This window comes from Meleagris gallopavo, chromosome 3, assembly GCF_905368555.1.
Source record: "Meleagris gallopavo chromosome 3, MGAL_WU_HG_1.1, whole genome shotgun sequence".
NCBI classification, from domain to species: domain Eukaryota; kingdom Metazoa; phylum Chordata; class Aves; order Galliformes; family Phasianidae; genus Meleagris; species Meleagris gallopavo.
The window spans coordinates 36,716,338-36,733,873 of NC_139406.1; the positions used below are offsets into that span (position 1 = coordinate 36,716,338).

Here is a 17,536-nt window from a genome sequence, read left to right on the forward strand (position 1 = left end):
ATGGTATTAACTACTGAAGCCCTTTAAAATTTACAACATCCTTTTGAATTACTTTGCTTAAAGTGAGGAAAATCCCTGCGATAATTCTGTATAGTTTTTTGTCCCTGGGTTTCTGTTCTTCCCCTTCAGCTAGGAGACACTTGGCTTGGTTTTGTCACTGGGGTCCATCTGACTAAGGCACAACTATTTGTCTCTCATGTAGTGCAGTGTGTCTAGCTTGCAGCAATGGAGCTGTCGGTGCTGCTGTGTGATGGGAAGCTGGGACAAAGACATGCACCAGGTTGCAGTGGGAGGAGATGTGCTTTTTAGAGCAGTTATTTTTATGTTCTAGGGAACCAGTGCCTTTTGTCTTGCTAGCTTGGAAGTGGTGGTGTCAGCTTTTCTTTAGACTGTTGACCACTTGTGTGTTTGTAAAAAAGAGAGGATGGAGTCAGCCTCACCTTGGGTAGGGTGTGTTCCCACCAGAGATGCTCAGTATACTCTAGTACTTGCTATTTTGCAACTCACTATTAGAGATAAGGCCTGGCCTGAAATTCTGCGGTCACATAAAAGCAACTTCCCCACCCTTAAACTGAAGATGGACGGGCTGTAAGAGCTGAGCAAAGGGAGGACTACAGCTTTTTCCTGTGCAGCAGCAGATGGCTTAATATTTGGTATTAGTAGTCATGAGAACTTCAGAGGGCCTGAACTGACTCAGAATTAAAGGTCGTGTTCTCTAGGATTCTTCCTTTGACAGTGCTTGGTGTTACATGCTGGGGGAAAAACCATGAGAAACGGGATGAGCCTTTGGTGACCAGCCCTCCTGGGTAGTCTCTCACTTTTGACCAATTTTCAGCTCAGTCACTTCCTAAACTAGAGGTCGTGTCTGCATCTTTTTGGTTTCTTAGCCTTGGATGGACTTTTCTTGTCTGAGGTTGTCCATTTGCCTTTCAGCATCATTTGAGCCAGTCAGTTGGTAGTGAAGCAATAAGTAAATAGAGTGCTTTTTTACAATGTTACATGCCTTGTTTTCCAGCTGGTATACACACAGTGAGCTCAGTCTGAGTTTGAAAAGAAATTCTGCTCTGTACTGGTGCATGAGGAAGATAAGATGGCAGCCTTAAAAACAAAAGGCTGATGTCATCCTTCTTGTGCACACTTAAGTGTGTGGTGACTGCTGAAGTCAGTGCAGTAAGTCTGGATTGACACCCCACTGACTCAGATTAGAGTTTTACTCATGGTTTGCAACAAAACCGGCTTTGAGTGTGCCTGAATCTCCTGTGAGCTGGTGATCCCTCTGCTGGGCCCGAGATGAGAGATCTTTGTGGAATAAAAGAGCTATATAATGCTGCCAGAAAGGGGTCACTGGAGAAGACTACCCTTGTGCAAGGAGTACCATGCTGCTCCAGGGCCGCTGCTTGAATGTGCTCCTGTGTGAGGCCCTCCTTAGGATTGTTTGATGAAGATGACTGCAGCTGAGAAACTGCAATGTATTTGGGGTTAGATGTGCAGTAACTTGGTTGTTGCTAGCAGCTGCTGAAGGAGTAATATGGTGAAACAGAAGATAAAGGCTCGGAGTAGCATCTAACATCAGTGGTGCAACTCAGCAAGTTGGCCTTTGGACCTTCTCTTTTACAGGATACCTAGTAATTTGAGTCAAAGCAACCCAGTGACAAACCCACCGACTCCGTGGGGTTTGTCCATTCCCTGAGAAAAGTCCTGTCTTCTGATATTGTCGCTATCTCTTCTACATAAATTCTGAGTTGCAGTTTACTGGACAGATTCTGAGAAGAGATAAAGGTATTATTAGTACCATTCAGTTTTGCTGTGTTTGTGTTACGTTTGCACCATAAGGCACCTGGCTTATGTGTCAAAGGACACGTCCAGCAGGAGAAGTAGCTGGGGCCAAGGAGAATGTGGCACCATGTGTCTGCCTTTATGTACCTTAATTTTTTTTTTTTCTTGGTTATACTTACAAATTAAGATGCTTTGAACACTACGCTTGAATAATCGTAATTTTGTTAAATCCAGTCGAAAGTGTTGAGGAAAAATATTTATGAACTTAAGTCTCAAAAGCTCAATGCCTCAGTCAAGTACTTTCAGTCAAGTACTTTTTTCCTCCTACCCCCAAAAAAGAATAGTTTTGTTTTTTTTTTTTAATAGCACATGAGTCCCATGAAGTGGTGTCTGCTTATGGTTTGTACATCTGACCTCCACTGAATGAGTATGTAGAAAGATTATTCTATCACCTGGCATTAGGTGTTGGTAGGTAAGCTGCCATAGTTTTCTGAGGAGTGTTTTAACAGTGGATTGGAGGGAGGAAGGGATACCACATCTGTACAGTTCAGTTGTGTATTTTGATTTTGTCAGTGGAGAAGATAAGCATCTTTTCCTAAAGCTTGTCTTTCTGTAGCCTGGATGTTTGCATCCAAAAACAGAAAGTAAATTCCTGTGCTTCGTGGTTGTTGGAAGAAGCTTGAGAATCAACTTAGTGTATTGTAAAAGCTCAAAAGGCAAATAAAGAATCCACAGCTATGTTATGTTTAAAAACCTCTCCAAAGTCTTTGGCTATCTTATGATACTGAGTGCTTGACCCATGAGATGTAGTGCTTTGAGTTGGCAGTACTATAATCATGATTTTTTATTGTGCCCTATGTGCAAGTTTTAAATGTACTTGTTTGTTTGTTTTTTTTTTTTTTGGACAGTGCTTTCAAGTTACACCTTCTTGATTTTATTTGTTAATTGAATTAATCACGTGTGGTAAGTTCAGGAGATACACAGAAACCTATCAGTGAAGAAGTGTAATGGAATGATGAATGATATTTAGCGGTAAAGTTGTGATGTCATAAGGAGTTATCCTACTTGATTATGAGCCTGATAAATTTTTTTTAATGAAAAAGGGTTTCTTATGATTGGAAAATATTTCATATTAGTGTGTATGGTCAGAGGTACAGTACTCAGTAGTAATGTTTTTTCATTAAAAATGTGTGAGGTTTTTTAGCATTAGTTGAGTTATGAGACTGTGACTTCTTTACACAGCAAGTTTTTCTTGCAAGGAAATCTTCTCTTCAGATTAAAAGCAGTGACTTTGATCAAAGTACCCATTACCTAAGGAAGTAAATACGGGTGTGCTTATCTAAACCTGCTAAAATCCAAAATCCTCTGAAGTATTGGCAAACATTGTAGCTGACTATTGTAAACTTGCCAAAACTAGATTGCACCTGCCTAAAGAAGTGGTTTTAGTCAGGCATCTTCTATTAGTTTTGGTTGGTATCCTTACTGAAATACGACCCTCTTCATTTCATTGTGGATTGCTCCCTTTTTGTTTGTGCTGTGTATTCAGCACTCAAAATGAAGCAGCCGTAGAATGCTAAGGATATTATATAGTTATAAATGGTTTGTTCTGTAGTAAGAAGTGCCAAGTAACTGTAGTGCAAGCAGTCATTTATATACAGAGGAAATATAATACTGTGCTGTTACATCATGATTATTTAGCACTCTCTAAGGGGTGTGAGTATATTGAGAAGGAATAGCTGAGTAATAAATGGGTGATGTGCAGGAAAGTGAAAGTGATAAAAAGATACGTAGCAGAAAATACAAGGCTGGTCTTCACCTATGTGGCTGAGGCAAACTACGTTTGTGTGTTAGGAATAATATCCCCAAACATCCCATAATTAGTCAGTCATGCAGTAATCCATGCTTATTTGTTGTGTAACAGGTTTAAGGACTTATCAGTGTGGCTCAAATTCTACTCTCAGAGTTAAAGAGTCACAGTTATATCGTGCTTCTTGGGTGGAAAATCTACTTGTCTAAGTGTTGCCCTAAGAAGCAAGGAAGCACTTGAAGTAGCAGAATAGTAAAATGTGTGATATCAAGCAGCGGGTACCTGCTGGAGTAGAGTTGGTTTGGAAAGCTTGTAGGTCAGTCCCAGAATCATAGAAAGGCCTGGGTTGAAAAGGACCACAATGATCATCTAGTTTCAACCCCCCTGCTATGTGCATGGTCGCCAACCATGCGATCAGGCTGCCCAGAGCCACATCCAGCCTGGCCTTGAATGCCTCCAGGGATGGGGCATCCACAGCCTCCTTGGGCAACCTATTCCAGTGTGTCACCACTCTCTGTGTGGAAAAACTTCCTCCTAATATCTAACCTAAACTTCCCCCGTCTCAGTTTAAAACCATTCCTCCTTGTCCTATCACTATCCGCCCTTGTAAACAGCCATTCCCCTTCCTGTTTATATGCTTCCTTCAAGTATTGGAAGGCCACAATGAGGTCTCCCCGAAGCTTTCTCCAAGCTAAATAATCCCAGTTCCCTCAACCTTTTCTCATAGGAGAGGTGCTCCAGCCCTCTGATCATCTTAGTGACCCTCCTCTGGACCCTCTCCAAGAGCTCCTTCCTGTACTAGGGAACCCAGGCCTGGACACACCACTACAGATGGGGCCTTACAAGAGCTAAAAAGGGGGACAATCGCCTCCCTCTCCCTGCTGGACACTCCTTTTTTAATGGGGTACAGAGGATAACAGCTGTAAGAATACCTTGCTGATAGGAGACTCATTTCTAGGTACCTTAGACCTTAATTTGGTATCCTGGAGAGCCCACATTTTTTCCAATTACCTGTGAATTGAAGAAGTGGGGAGAATGCTGCTTCATTTGGTGGTACGTGGCACTTCAAATGCATTTGCTGTGATGCTTCTTGCTTCTAATTGTTACCCTGTAAATGAGTGAATACCTGTGTTTCAGAAGAGAAATGACGTGAGAGGTTTGAGCTCCCAGAGAGAGCTGAGCAGTAATATTTTTCAGGTGTTTGTTGTTTCTCACTGGCCTCTATACATTAGCTGAGGTGCCTGAGGAGAGCCAAGAAGTTTGGTCAGGGTGACTATGCAAGCACAGAGAGAAGAGCTGAGCCCAGTGACACTTCATTTATGCTTTGTTTGTTTGTTCAGTACTGGCGTTAAATGGAGGCCCAATAAGAGGTGAGGTCTGGGCGGGCAACAGAGGGTATTGGTTTAGTTTTGGGGGTCAGAGGAAAATATATATATATATTTTTTTTAATTTTGCTTATTGATGAAAGAGGGACTATGACTCTTTGAAAGGTGAAGCTTCACTTTATAGTGATAATTTGCTCTTAGAAGTTATTTGAAGTCAGAACATTTGGCACTGTATAAAAGTGTATAAAAGATCTCAAGCCGCTGGCTTGAGGAACGCATACGCCACTTAGAACATATGTAATAAGTATTATATGTGTTATGCATTTGAGTAAATAATAACACAGTGATGGATTTCATTTTTTTTTAATAATTTTGAACCATTTATGGATTTTTTTTTTTAAGGATAAATAACAAAAACAACAAAAAAGAAAAACTGGTTCTAAATGCAGTATTGAAATACAAGGTCATACATGGGAAATGGATATACAAGATACATTAGGGAGTGTGAATTATTGTCCACACAGAATAAAAGAGGATGGAACCACGGAGGTCCCTAGTGGAGAAGAATGGCAGTTGAACCTAACATACAAAGCGTTTGACTTGGGTTTTGGCATCCTTTGGTTTTTGGGAGAGCAGGATGCTGTTGGGAGCAGTCCCACTTCACTAGGCCTGAAGAGAGTGAGCTGTGAGCTGGTGACTGGGGATGCCCAATGAGTTTTTAAATATGGATCTGAAGTAGCTGATGGGGCATGTGCTGAGGGGCAGCGCATACAGAGAGAGGTTTGTGAAAGGGGGAAAGGAAGGAGGCTGTGTGCCCGGGGGCCACATTTGGTAAGCTTGTGCTGAAATGACCTTGTGAATGGGGAGCCAATGAGCCAGGGCCAAAGCTGAGCAAAGGAGAGCCCAAATGTAAGGATGAGTCAAAAGGGGCCCAAACAGGTTTGCAAGAGAGGGAGAAGGAGAAGAAGGCGCTTCTGGAAGGAGCAGAGGCATTGAGGAGAGTTGAGAAAGCAAAGGCTGAAGGGTGAGCTGACAGAGAGGAAGAGGTGGGGAAAAGTGGCCTTTAAACTCTGTCAGCGGGATGGGCATATCTTGGGAAAGAGGTGAGGAGGGTGAAGCTGCATGCAGGTGATCCAGAAGGGATGTGACAGCCCGGCCGGGCAGCGGCCTGCGTGGGCAGCCGAGGCTGGGAGGCATGGCGGTGACAAAGGCAGGGAGGAGCTGCCAATGAAGGTCAGCGCCATACGGGCTGTGCAAGTGAGATGCTGTGGGCATATGCTGCGACGGAAGCTGAAGTGAAGTGTGTATGTGGTGATAACATCAGGCTGATTTCTTCCTTGTCACAGAGAGTGTGCATGAGAGGAGGGTGGCCGTGTTACAGCCACGGTGCTTTGGAGGGATAAAGGCTAACTCTGTAACACCTAGTGATGCAAACAGATTTATGTTTTCCATGTGTCTCAAGGTGTGTGTGGTTCGTATTTGTTTTACCCGTTGATAGATCTGTCTTGGAAGTTGTAGTGTGTGGAAAAATAAACAAACCAAACCAGCAGCCTGTGCAGCCAGGCCTTGCTTCCCTGCAGGCTTGTTTGCTTGCTGTGCTTCCAGGGCTTTATCTGTTTTCCATCTCCGTAATAGTTACTTAGCATTTGTGGGTTGAGGCTGTATGGGGCTTCCTAAATTGGGGGTGGGTTTTGGTCCTTTCCTTCTTTCTGATCTTATGATGCCTGAGAAGGCCAGCAGTGAGCTTAGAGTTGGTTTTGGGGATGGATGTCCTTCTGGGCCCTTCTCTTTTGTGGCACAGGCTGCCTAGGGAGGGGATGGGATCACCATCCATACAGGTGTTCAAGGAACTTGTAGATGTGGCACTGAGGGATGTGGTCAGTGGGTATGGTGGGGGTGGGCTGGTGTCTGGACTAGCTGGTCTTAGAGGTCTTTTCCAACCTAGATAATTCTGTGATGCTGTGTTATTGTGTACTACACCTGGGTGTGTGTCTGTGGATTTTGGAGAAAATTATACTCGCTCTGTATGAGAGGCTGGCCCAACTGTTTAAAGCCTTTTATTTCAAAGTATTTGATTAAATGATAAGGAGAGGGAGTGTCTGTATCTATTTATATAAGGAAAGTAGAGTTTCCCTGAGCAGTTATCAGGGTTTATCTTGTGATGTTCACTACATCCCAACCTGCCAAATTCTCAAGCATGCTTTATGTTGTGCACTAATGAGAGCAAAGTTAACAGGATTTGTGAAAATGTGCCTAGGAATCATATTTGTAAGCAGTATGTAGAAGTTGTTTGTCTCTTTGTGTGATACATTGCAGTGATGTTACACAGAAATAGCCCAACACTTCATATCAAAATAAGCCTATCTGACTGACAGCTGAAATATTTGGTTTGGGGTTCAATTTTTCCTTTCTTAGCTAGGAGTTACAGACTGGGAGGAGCAATCCCTGAGAGTAGCCCTGCAGAGGACCTGGGGGTCCTGATGGATGAAAAACTTAACATGAGCCAGCAGTGTGCTCTTGCAGCTCAGAAAGCAAATGGTATCCTGGGCTCCATCAGAAGATGGGTGGCCAGCAGGGACAGGAAGGTGACTGTCTCTCTCTGTTCTGCCCTTGTGAGATCCCATCTGGAGTACTGCATCAAGGGCTGGGGCTTCCAGTACAAGAAAGACAGAGAGCTGTTGGAGAGGGTCCAGAGGAGAGCCACAAAGATGATTAGGGGGCTGGAGTACCTCCCGTATGAAGACAGGCTGAGGGAGCTGGGCGTATTCAGCCTGGAGAAAAGAGGGCTGCGAGGTGACCTCATTATAGCCTGCCAGTAGCTAAAGGGAACCTATAAACAGGAGAGGAGCCAACTCTTTGAAAGGGTAGATAATGGCAGGACAAAGAGAAATGAGTTTAAGTTGAGGGAGGGAAGATTTAGGTTGAATATCAGGGTAAGTTCTTCACAGAGAGAGTGGTGAGGTGCTGGAACAGGCTGCCCAGAGAAGTTGTGGATGTGCCGTCCCTGAAGTGTTCAAAACCAGGTTGGATGGAGCCCTGGGCAGACTGGTCTAGTATTACATGTGGAGGTTGGTGGCCCAGCCCATGGCAGGGGGGTTGGAGCTTGATGATCCTCGAGGTCCCTTCTAACCCAAGCCATTCTATGACTCTAATGAGTTTTGAAATCCAGAAAGTCATTTTGTGCTTTATATTCATTTGAGATACAGGTATATCAAGTTTCTTCCCTTTGTGTCTTAGAAATATAATAGTAAAAAGATGGGAAAAATATCCTGGTGTAGGGTAACTCATACTTTATGGTAACATGGCTTTTGTTAATGCTGGCTGTACCTGTGTCCTTTTCTGTGCTGACAGTGACAGGTTAGTGTAAGCCACCATGTATTTCACAGCTGGGTTTATCAAATGCGTAATGGAAGTTAGCTTTTAATGCTAAGAGCTGCAGAAAGCTCTAAAATAAATTTATAGAGGGATGAATCAACATCTAACATCTTCTGGTCTTTAAAACTGCTGGTGAACTTTGAAACTTGCAAGCCCTCCTTTAAACTACTAGCAGTCTTCTGGCTTATTACCAAGTACAAGGTAAGCTCATCATCACAAATTGTGCATTAAGTGATCTTCAGGGGCACTGTGGACATTAGTGAAGAGAAAGTGAAAAGATTTTCAAGGTGCTGGATATCTGCACATTTGCCTTCTGTGCTGTTCTCGTCTGTGTTGTGATTGGTGTTACTGAGCCAAAGCTGCCTGCAGTTTCAGTAATGTAAAGGATCTCGGGTTTGCTGGTCTGGGATCTCTGATGTGTGTGTGTTGGAACTGGCATAGTGTGTGTGCTTGACATTCAGAAATGTTGCAGAGAATGGAAAAGCTGTAACTGAATGTCTTAATTACCTGCTTAAGTTCTTAAATGGTTAAGAAAGCTTCCCAAAATAGAGTTAGTCCATTCTGTTTAGTGCTTTGCAGGAGCTTACAGGAAAATACTGCCTACAAAAAAAGTAACCTAACAACCGAGAATGAATTTTCGGTGTTGTGTGCTTTGTGAGCTTGGTGTTGCTTTTCAGTGCTAAACCCTGCTACCTCGGAAAGTAATGTTTAACAGAAGGCTTTTATGGCTTACTACATATAACGATCCCTCCTTGTATTTCAGGGCACAGTTCCTCTCTTTCCCCTGCACTCCCCTCCCTTCCTCTTTCACTCTTATTTTTTGTGCATGTGTTTTGTTGTTGTTGGGTATTTTTGTAGCTCTCTTGAAAGTGGGACTTTGAAAGGTGATAAGGAAGTCAGCCCAAAACCTTGTTCCAGCGTTTTACAATTCTTTTATAATCTGGGGGAAAAAGTGAGCAAATAACTTGCTGGTGTTCGTTCAGAGATCTTTTTTATTACACTAAGGCTTTAGTAGTTAGTCAAACAACAGTGCTGCAATTCTGGATCTGTTAACAGGTTAACGCTTGGCAACGCTTATATTTATAAGGTAATGATTTTACTGTAGCAATTTGAGCAGCAGGATATATTAGGTATAAGAAAAAACAATTTATTACCTTGAATTTCTTAATTCTCCACACCGCTTATTTCATAGCAATGTACCATAGAAATAATCGTTACCTCCCATTGACCCACTGAACACCTAGCTGTAGCTAGTAAATTTGCTCTGTATTAAACACACAGCTTATTGCATTCAGGGTCTGCTCTGCATAAGCCATTCCAATGCAGTATGCATGTACGACAGCACTGATGTTGGTCTCTCCTTGAGGTAATTATCTGTTGTGACAGTAGGAATCTGGGCGCTTTGGACAGTGCTCTTAATGTAACTTTTGCTTGGTAGGGAATCCACCATCCAAAATGTTTATTTTTAGTCACACGCATGTTGTTCTTGCGTTCAAGACTTGATGCACACGGCACAAAGGCATTCCAATTTTAGCTAATGGTATGGCTTCCCATTTGAGATAAATTAATCTCACGGCACTGTGTGCACTCACAGCAGCTGGGGATGTGGTTTGTATGGAGCTTGAATTGATGGGGCAGATGTAAGAGGGAGAAAGGAGATGTATGTGTGAGATGCACTAGCATTTTATGCCAGCTGATGATCCAATTCCCATTCTTTTGAAGAAAATATAAATACATGAAAAGTAAACATTTTCTTCTCACGATGCTGAAAATAAAAGCAGGTAGTTCTCCCCCTCCCTCCTCCACTTTAAGATTAAAAACTGAGCAGAACATCGTGAAGCACACTGGCAGGAAAATGCCCTGCCCAACCAGTTTGCAGTCAGCCCCCATGCTGCAGATTTAAAATAGCCATGTTGCAACTCCCTGCAAATTGGTTTGCAGTGGAAACCCTAACAAGATCATTAAATATAAAAGCCCTGTTGGATGCTGGGAAAATACTGTGCTGCACATACATGTGTGCATCTCCATGGACGTGCATGAATGGGCAGCATCAATGCCATCGATTTGAATAAGGAGGTAATGTGCAGTATTGAGGTGACTCTGCTTGTATTTGGAAGTGACTTGTGTTTATTGTGGTATGGCTGGCATGGTGAATGTTTCCTCAGTTTTTAATTCTTAGCACTTGAATATTTTCAAGACACAAAATTAACTCATTTGTGTAGGTGTGGCCAAAGAAGAGAACATTATTGTTAAATTGAAGTAAAACCGAGTTGTTCATTGTGGGTTTTTTCTTTTTTCTTTTTTTTTTTAACTTAAAATGAGGCTCATACTCAGAATTAGTAATGTACAGCATGTCAAAGTAAGAGCTTTTGACTTCCCAACATATATCATTAATGACCCTAGGAAAAAAAAAATCACATCTGCACTAGTTCAGTTCTTGGCTTTTCTAGGGCTGATCAATAATCACATTGTGTATTCATTCCCTCCAACCCCCCACCCTGCAAGGTCAACTTTAACTACTAGTCTTTATATTTCAGAAGAAGGACGTGGACTGCTTTATGTATTAACAATATTGGTCTCAGTGTTTCCTTTGGATCTAATTTACTGTTACCCCCATCAGAAATGAAAAACTTGTTTTTCTTTGTTTTTCTTTCTTTTAATACCTTTATCATTTTTTCGTTAGAGCTTTTCACTTCTACCTTGTGGTGCAGTGTTGAGCGATCTAAGTAGGAATTTGAGGATGCTGAAGTTGGCTACGGTTTTGCTATTTAAATGGATCCACTCTTCATTGTATTGTTGAATGTGAACATGACAATGGGAGAACAATAATTCCAGGGCTTCTTGTCTGGATGGCAACACAGCTGGTGCTATGAGGTCTGTCCAAATGTGACTGGTCAAGCATAACAAGTTAGTTCTAATTAGAAGTTCTTATTTACGTTGCATTAGAAAATAGTTTGAAGCAAACTGGTAGGCATTTGAACGAAGTTGGTTCGTTTTCTTCTTGCCTTGTAAGATTAATGTTGTTTTTTTGTTTTGTCCCGCAGCCAGAATAAGTAGTCTTGAAAGAATCTTGCCTTTAAAATAAGCTTTTTATTTTGGACTATAATGTAGTGGTCGCTCACAACTGCTTTAAAATAAAGGGTTATTGTGGGTGGTTGTGTCAGTGTTACGTATCGCCACTAGATTAAGTCTTGTGATGGTGGCATTTTGTGATTTCTGCATTGTTGTTTTCATTCCGTGGAAGTATTAGTGATACTGGTTCCCTTTTATTCATTTCTTCATATTAGAGTGGAAATGTAGTTTGTTCATAATGGATTATTGATTGGTCTGAGAACAGCAGAAGCCCCAAGGCCTTGTCATCAATGGTACTTACTTTCCCAATAGTGAATGCATCACTTCATGCAGCTATTCGTAACCCCGGTCTGTAGGATATAAGCCCGTAATTGTTAATCTTGTACAGCGCCGTTTTTAGGGAGAGGAACTCTTCATTGTCATTATAGGATTTTCCCCCTCAATTTGTTCAAAGAATGGTCTCTTTGTTTTGCGAGCAAGATAAAGCTTGTCCTGGATGTTAATGATATATTTTAATTCATTGCTTATAATACTACAGTGTAAGCAATAGAGCGCACTGCTTTGTCTCCAGAAGACAAACACGCACAGTGCACTAAAACACAAAATATGTACTGAGTGGGTGACAGCTCCGTGTTTCTCGACAAACCCAGGAGCAGCACAAGGCAAACTCCCCCCCTCCACGATCCTGCACTGCTGCTTTAGGAACCACCAAAAACTGGGTTGCGCTGTCCCTATTGTCCTGCTGGCTTGGTTTTGAGAGAGCTCACCTCGCTGCAGATGCCTACCTCGAGCTTTTTCAATGGCAATGATTTTGATCTTTATTCGAGCGTCTTTTTCCTCCCCCACCCCCCATGAAGGGTGCAACATCGCTTCGGAAAGACCTGTCTCTGCTTTTGCAGCCTTGGCTGCTGGGCTGGAGCCTGCAGCAGGATGCCATTAGCTCATGGGGGGAGGAAGACACAAAACCTTCCGATGTAGTCAGTGGAGCTCAAAATAATGTTTCAGTGTTTGAAAGGCAAACTTCCCAGATGGGAGCAGCTTCCTCAGCTGCAGGGGATGGCTGGTTTAAAATGATTAAACAACAAGTATTGCAAAATGCTACTTAGGGATTGGGTTTTATAAAATGTAGCTGGAATAAACTTAGACTAGTAGAAATTCCGTGTTTTTCCGGGAGTTTTTTCTTTTTCCTTTCCTGTCATCGTGTCAATTTTGGCAGGCTTAAACAAACTTTTCAAACAGGCTTGTTGTTAAGATTCATTCGTAATAATTGAATACATTTGAAAATTAGACAGTCATCTTCCATAACTGGCTCTGGATTCACTGATAGCTTTTCACTGGATTAGTTTGGATTACTTTCAGAAAATCAATTCAGAGCTATGCTGCCTTTACCTACTGGCAAGTTTAGTCCCTAGGTCAGAGGATGTGAGGATTTCCTGTAAATTCAAGGGTGGGCTTTACTATTTAAAGATACACTTGGTCTTCTGGGGTGCAGTAGAATATGACTTTGGGGCAGTCTGAGTCTTCACAAGCCTAGAGAGATCAGTTCTCCAGTCTGCCCTTCTTCGAAAGATACAACTTCCTTCCATTCACCTATAGATGTTTGATTGCAATATCCTATCACTGCATCATGTAAAAGAATTTCAGTGACTTTTTTTCCTAAGATCACAACTCACAGTGTTGTTTTTTTTTTTTTTTTTTTTAAATCACTGTTGCTTTTGGCAGAGAAGCACAATGGAGTGATTGCAGTGTGTATTCAAACCTCTTGCAGATGAGAAGAGCAGTATTTCTACAGTGTATTTATCTTTCAGATGGGACTTGAAATTCTGACACCCAAACTGAAAGCATTTGATTTTAAAATACACATGTTGCTTTGGGAAAAGATTGCAGAGGCTTCCTAAAATGTATCTTCTTGTTTATTACCTGTTGAAGAATATTCTCATCTGTTGCAGGAAAACAAAGGATTTACAGTTTTCTGTATGTTGGAACAGGGATAATTTTCTTCTCTTTTTTACTCTGTCTACACTGCTAAAAATATTTGTATCTAAGTACTTGACAGAAATGAATTTGCAATTTTTCAATGAGGTACCTCTCTTCACATTCTATTTTTTTTTCCAATTTCTCACCTTGTTTATTTTCTATGTATTTCTTTCCTTCAGTGTTTTCCAGGTGACACAAAAAGGCCTTGAGAGGGCTGTGTGGCCAACTGCAGGGACTAAGCGTGTCTCGTCTTCTTTCAGAAGATGCAGGTGGCATAAAAAGTAGAGTATCAGGTATTGCAGAGTGCTCCTGTTTTATTTAAAGCATTGTTCCTTGCCCTTTTACCCGTGCCTCACTTCACAACTCATTTTAGCTGTGAGGACAATGGAGCTATGAGGGCAACAGAGCCATGTGTGTCTGCTGTGGTGCTGGCAGGGCCCGAAGCTCTGCTGGGGAATCATAGGATGTCTTGGGTTGGAAGGAACCTTACAGATCAGCTAGTTCCAACCCCCTGCCACAGGCAAGGTTCATACTGCTAGATTAGGCTGCCCAGGGTCCCATCCAACCTGGCATTGGGAGCCTCCAGGGAGCACGCACAGCTTCTCTGGGCAGCTGTGACAGCACCTCACCGCCCTCTCTGTAAAAAGCTTCCCCTGATAGCTAATCAAAATCCCTCTCTTTTAGTTTAAAACTATTTCCCTTTGTCCTGTCAAACCGTTCCCCCTGTTCTATCAAAGCTGTGGCTGATGCTGAAGCTCCAAGCTCCTTGGTGACAGCAGGTTGGCTTTGGCCAAATGCATTCTCTCTCAAGCCGAAAAACCTTTCCAAGCTCAGTTTTAATATTAGAGCCTATTAGATGTTTTGGTGCCAAAATGTTTGAAATAGAGTCGATTTACTTTTAACTCCAGCTTCAGCCTCTGCTAGCAGGACTCCTCCTGCTTTGGCAGCCTGCGAGGAATCTACAGGCTGGATGCAATCTGCTCTGAACGGTGTGTGACAATTGTGGAGCCTGAATTTGGACCAAAGAGATGAAAGGGTACTGGTTACTACCTGAATTACTTAGACTTGATACCGTGGAGTAGCTGGCCAGATACCATGTGCATTTAAAGAGTATTATTTCAGAATACTTTCAAATTCGTAATTAGGTCAAAATATTTTTATTGTTGCAGTCAGCCAGAAAAAAATACACACCGCTGTGACAAATTTTTACTTGCTGCAAAGGAGTAAACAGTATGATTTGGTTTTCTACTCAACATCTTCCACCTCTTGTGCCATGTTTGACATTGAAATTATTGTCTGATAATTAATGTGGAAGTTACTAATTGTAAATTGGTAGAATTCTTAGTGTTACTTTCCTTGTTTTGTACGTTTGGTCTCGTGAATGGAAGCATTTTTCAAAGTTGTCGTTTTTATTTTGCATTTGCTGCTTCTCTCCTTTCTAATGAACACTAGCTTTGTTGTTCTGCAAAGAGCCCCTCAAAGAGAATTACGTGTAAGAGGCACTTAGAGGATGCGAAGTGGGAGTTGAAAGCTGCTCCTGTATGTCTTTGCCGGTCCGTTTACTACAGCCTAAAGCCGACCTCCGCGTACCGCGTAAAGACTCAGATTTGGTGGATGCCCATCCTCCCCTTGGAATTTCTGTCGGTGGGAGATCAGACCTGAAATGCTGCAGGTTTTAAATGACTACTAATTGAAACAGCGCAAAACCAGGAACGCTCATTTCAACTTACGCTATAAATTGCAGTGCGCAGGCCAAGCTAAGTAATAAAGCAGAACCAATTGTCTCGCAATATTTTGATGAAGATGATATACTTCCATTAATTATTTTAAATTAATAAAATCATTTGGCAGTCTTTAAACTCTAGCTTATTTTTCCCCCTCAGGCCTAATTGAATATAGGGCTTGGGGCATCTCCTCTGAGTGACTGTATTTGTCTTACAAGTAATGCTTTCTTCATATCCTCATTTTCGTAACTAAGCTTCATTAATGAAAATGCTATGAATAATTGAAATGAAATATGTCATGGCTAAGCATAGGAAAGCTGTGGCCGAGTAAACAAAGGAACTCTGAAGCTTTGGATTTATACGTGCTTTAACTGCGGCTTGCAGCATTCTTGTCTGACTAAGTTTGACTTTTGAATTTGAATTTTCAGACAAGAAACGGTATAGAAAGTTGAATTAGAATGAGACCTACATTTAAAAAAAAAAAAAAAAAAAAAAAAAAAAGATTGCTTGTCTAAAATCTTACTATGAAGCAGTGTTCTTGCTGGTGTAAAGTGCAGAAAATGTGGAATGTAGAAGGCCTCTAAAATACCCAGGACAGTCTGTCCCCAAGGCTTACTAGTTGTTCCACCCCCCCCTCCACCCTCCACAGAACATTTCAGAAGCAGCTGCAGCCTATTCAAGTATACTGTAGTGTGAAAGGCAAAAAGTATTACCTTGCTGTTTCTTCTTATGTTTAATGAGTTTTAGGTCAAGTCTTTGGTTATGAGACAATCTGGGTTGCTACTTGGCAGTCTTGTGTTATGAGTCACATAAATGAAAATATTACTCTGTGTTGTTTCATCCCTCAGTATGCAGTGGAAACCATGTTTTTATTTGCGATTTTGCATGTTTGTACCACCTGATACAGCAAAAACTTCCAGTGGCTGCCATCCTTTATATACTCAGTTTGCTGTCAGGCTGCCCCTTCGCTTGGTCTTAAATGACAAATTTCAGAGATTAATTCAGATGCTATTGTTTGCACTCTTCCTGCTTATATGGACTTCTGAATTTGTGATCTGATATGATTTCCACCTCCCACCCCCAGGCTAATATGTTACTTCCAAACTAGTTGTAATATAAAAATGCTTTGTTCAAGAAATGAAATTGCATTTGTGATACATCTGTTTTAGATATTACTATCAGCTCTCTATGAAAAAAAGTGGTTTGAATAGATGCTGTTGATAGCTTGTAACGTGCTGTACAGATACAAGATGTAGAAAATCAAACCCAGAAATGAATGGTTTTGTAGCAAATAAGAGGACTAAATTAACTTAGACATAATGAAGTTATTCTATACTGTGTAACTGAGATGAGCGTTGCATCAGCTTTACCTTGCTTTTTGTTAAGCTTGTGCTGGTGATGTGATTAGACTGTATTTACTCGTTTATGTACTGAAGAGGTTCAAAGGTGAATACAATGAGAAACCTTTGTGACTTTAGATCTGTAGCTCTTTATTTTTTGAGTCATAGATCTCAAATGATGGATGCATGAGTACATAGTTTTGTTTTTGCTAGTTACATTTTAAGATGCTGATGTTTTCTTAACTCAATAATAGCTTGGTGCTGTTCATTACAGACCGTCGTATCCTTTGATCTAGTCATGTGGTGTCTGTAGCTCTTAATGAGGATAGGAAAGGGAGAAGATTTTTGTTTTACAGTTGTAAGTGAAAAAGAAGCGATCTATTAAAATCTAACCATTGATTTGTTGCTATATGAAAAGGGGAGGGATGCTGGTGCATTGCATATTGCATTGCTGAGGCAGATAATGACCATCGTATTTAACTGTGGTAGAACACAAAAGCTTTTTGACTGTTATTAATCTGTTTTGTTAATCGAAGTTGCTTCTTCCTTTGTTTGTTTGTTTATGGTTAAGGCTCTTTGTCATTGAGGTGGTTGCTCTTGTGGTTTCCTGTATGTCTTGCTGACATATATCACCCACTTTTAAGATGAGTTGATACCTAAGCATGTTATCAGTTCACTTTGTCAGATTGAAACTAAATATTATGTTTGGAGTTTTCTTCCGTATTGCCCATCAGGAAATGACTATTGGTTACCTGGAATGCTTTGTCAGGCTCTGCGTTCTCATTTTCTCTTTAATCAAAGTACTGAATGTGCTCAGTTTCTGCGCCTGCTCCTTGCATGCCACATCAAGCACAGCAGAACTGTCTGAGATGCAAAGTAATGCAGTTGCCAGCAGGAATATGATATTTGCTAAAGTCTCTAGGAAAGCCTTTTATCTTTGGCAAGTAAGTATTTTACATGAAATTACTCATGATGGTATAGTCACAGATTTAAAGTGTAATAACCCCCTCAAGAAATGTTTTCCTCATGTAAAGTGCATTTTTTTAGCCACTTCTGCTTGGTTTTAAAACAAAAAATATTTTTAAAGTTGGCATTTCTATAAAGACAATGTGATGTAAGTTTATGGAAATTTAGTTCTTT

General features: G+C 41.3%; 1 protein-coding gene across 2 annotated transcripts in view; it reads left to right on the forward strand.

The window, feature by feature from the left end:
• ZNF516 (zinc finger protein 516) overlaps positions 1 to 17,536 on the forward strand; it is a 103,009-nt gene that overhangs the window by 25,187 nt on the left and 60,286 nt on the right. The gene's annotated exons all lie outside the window — the stretch shown is intronic.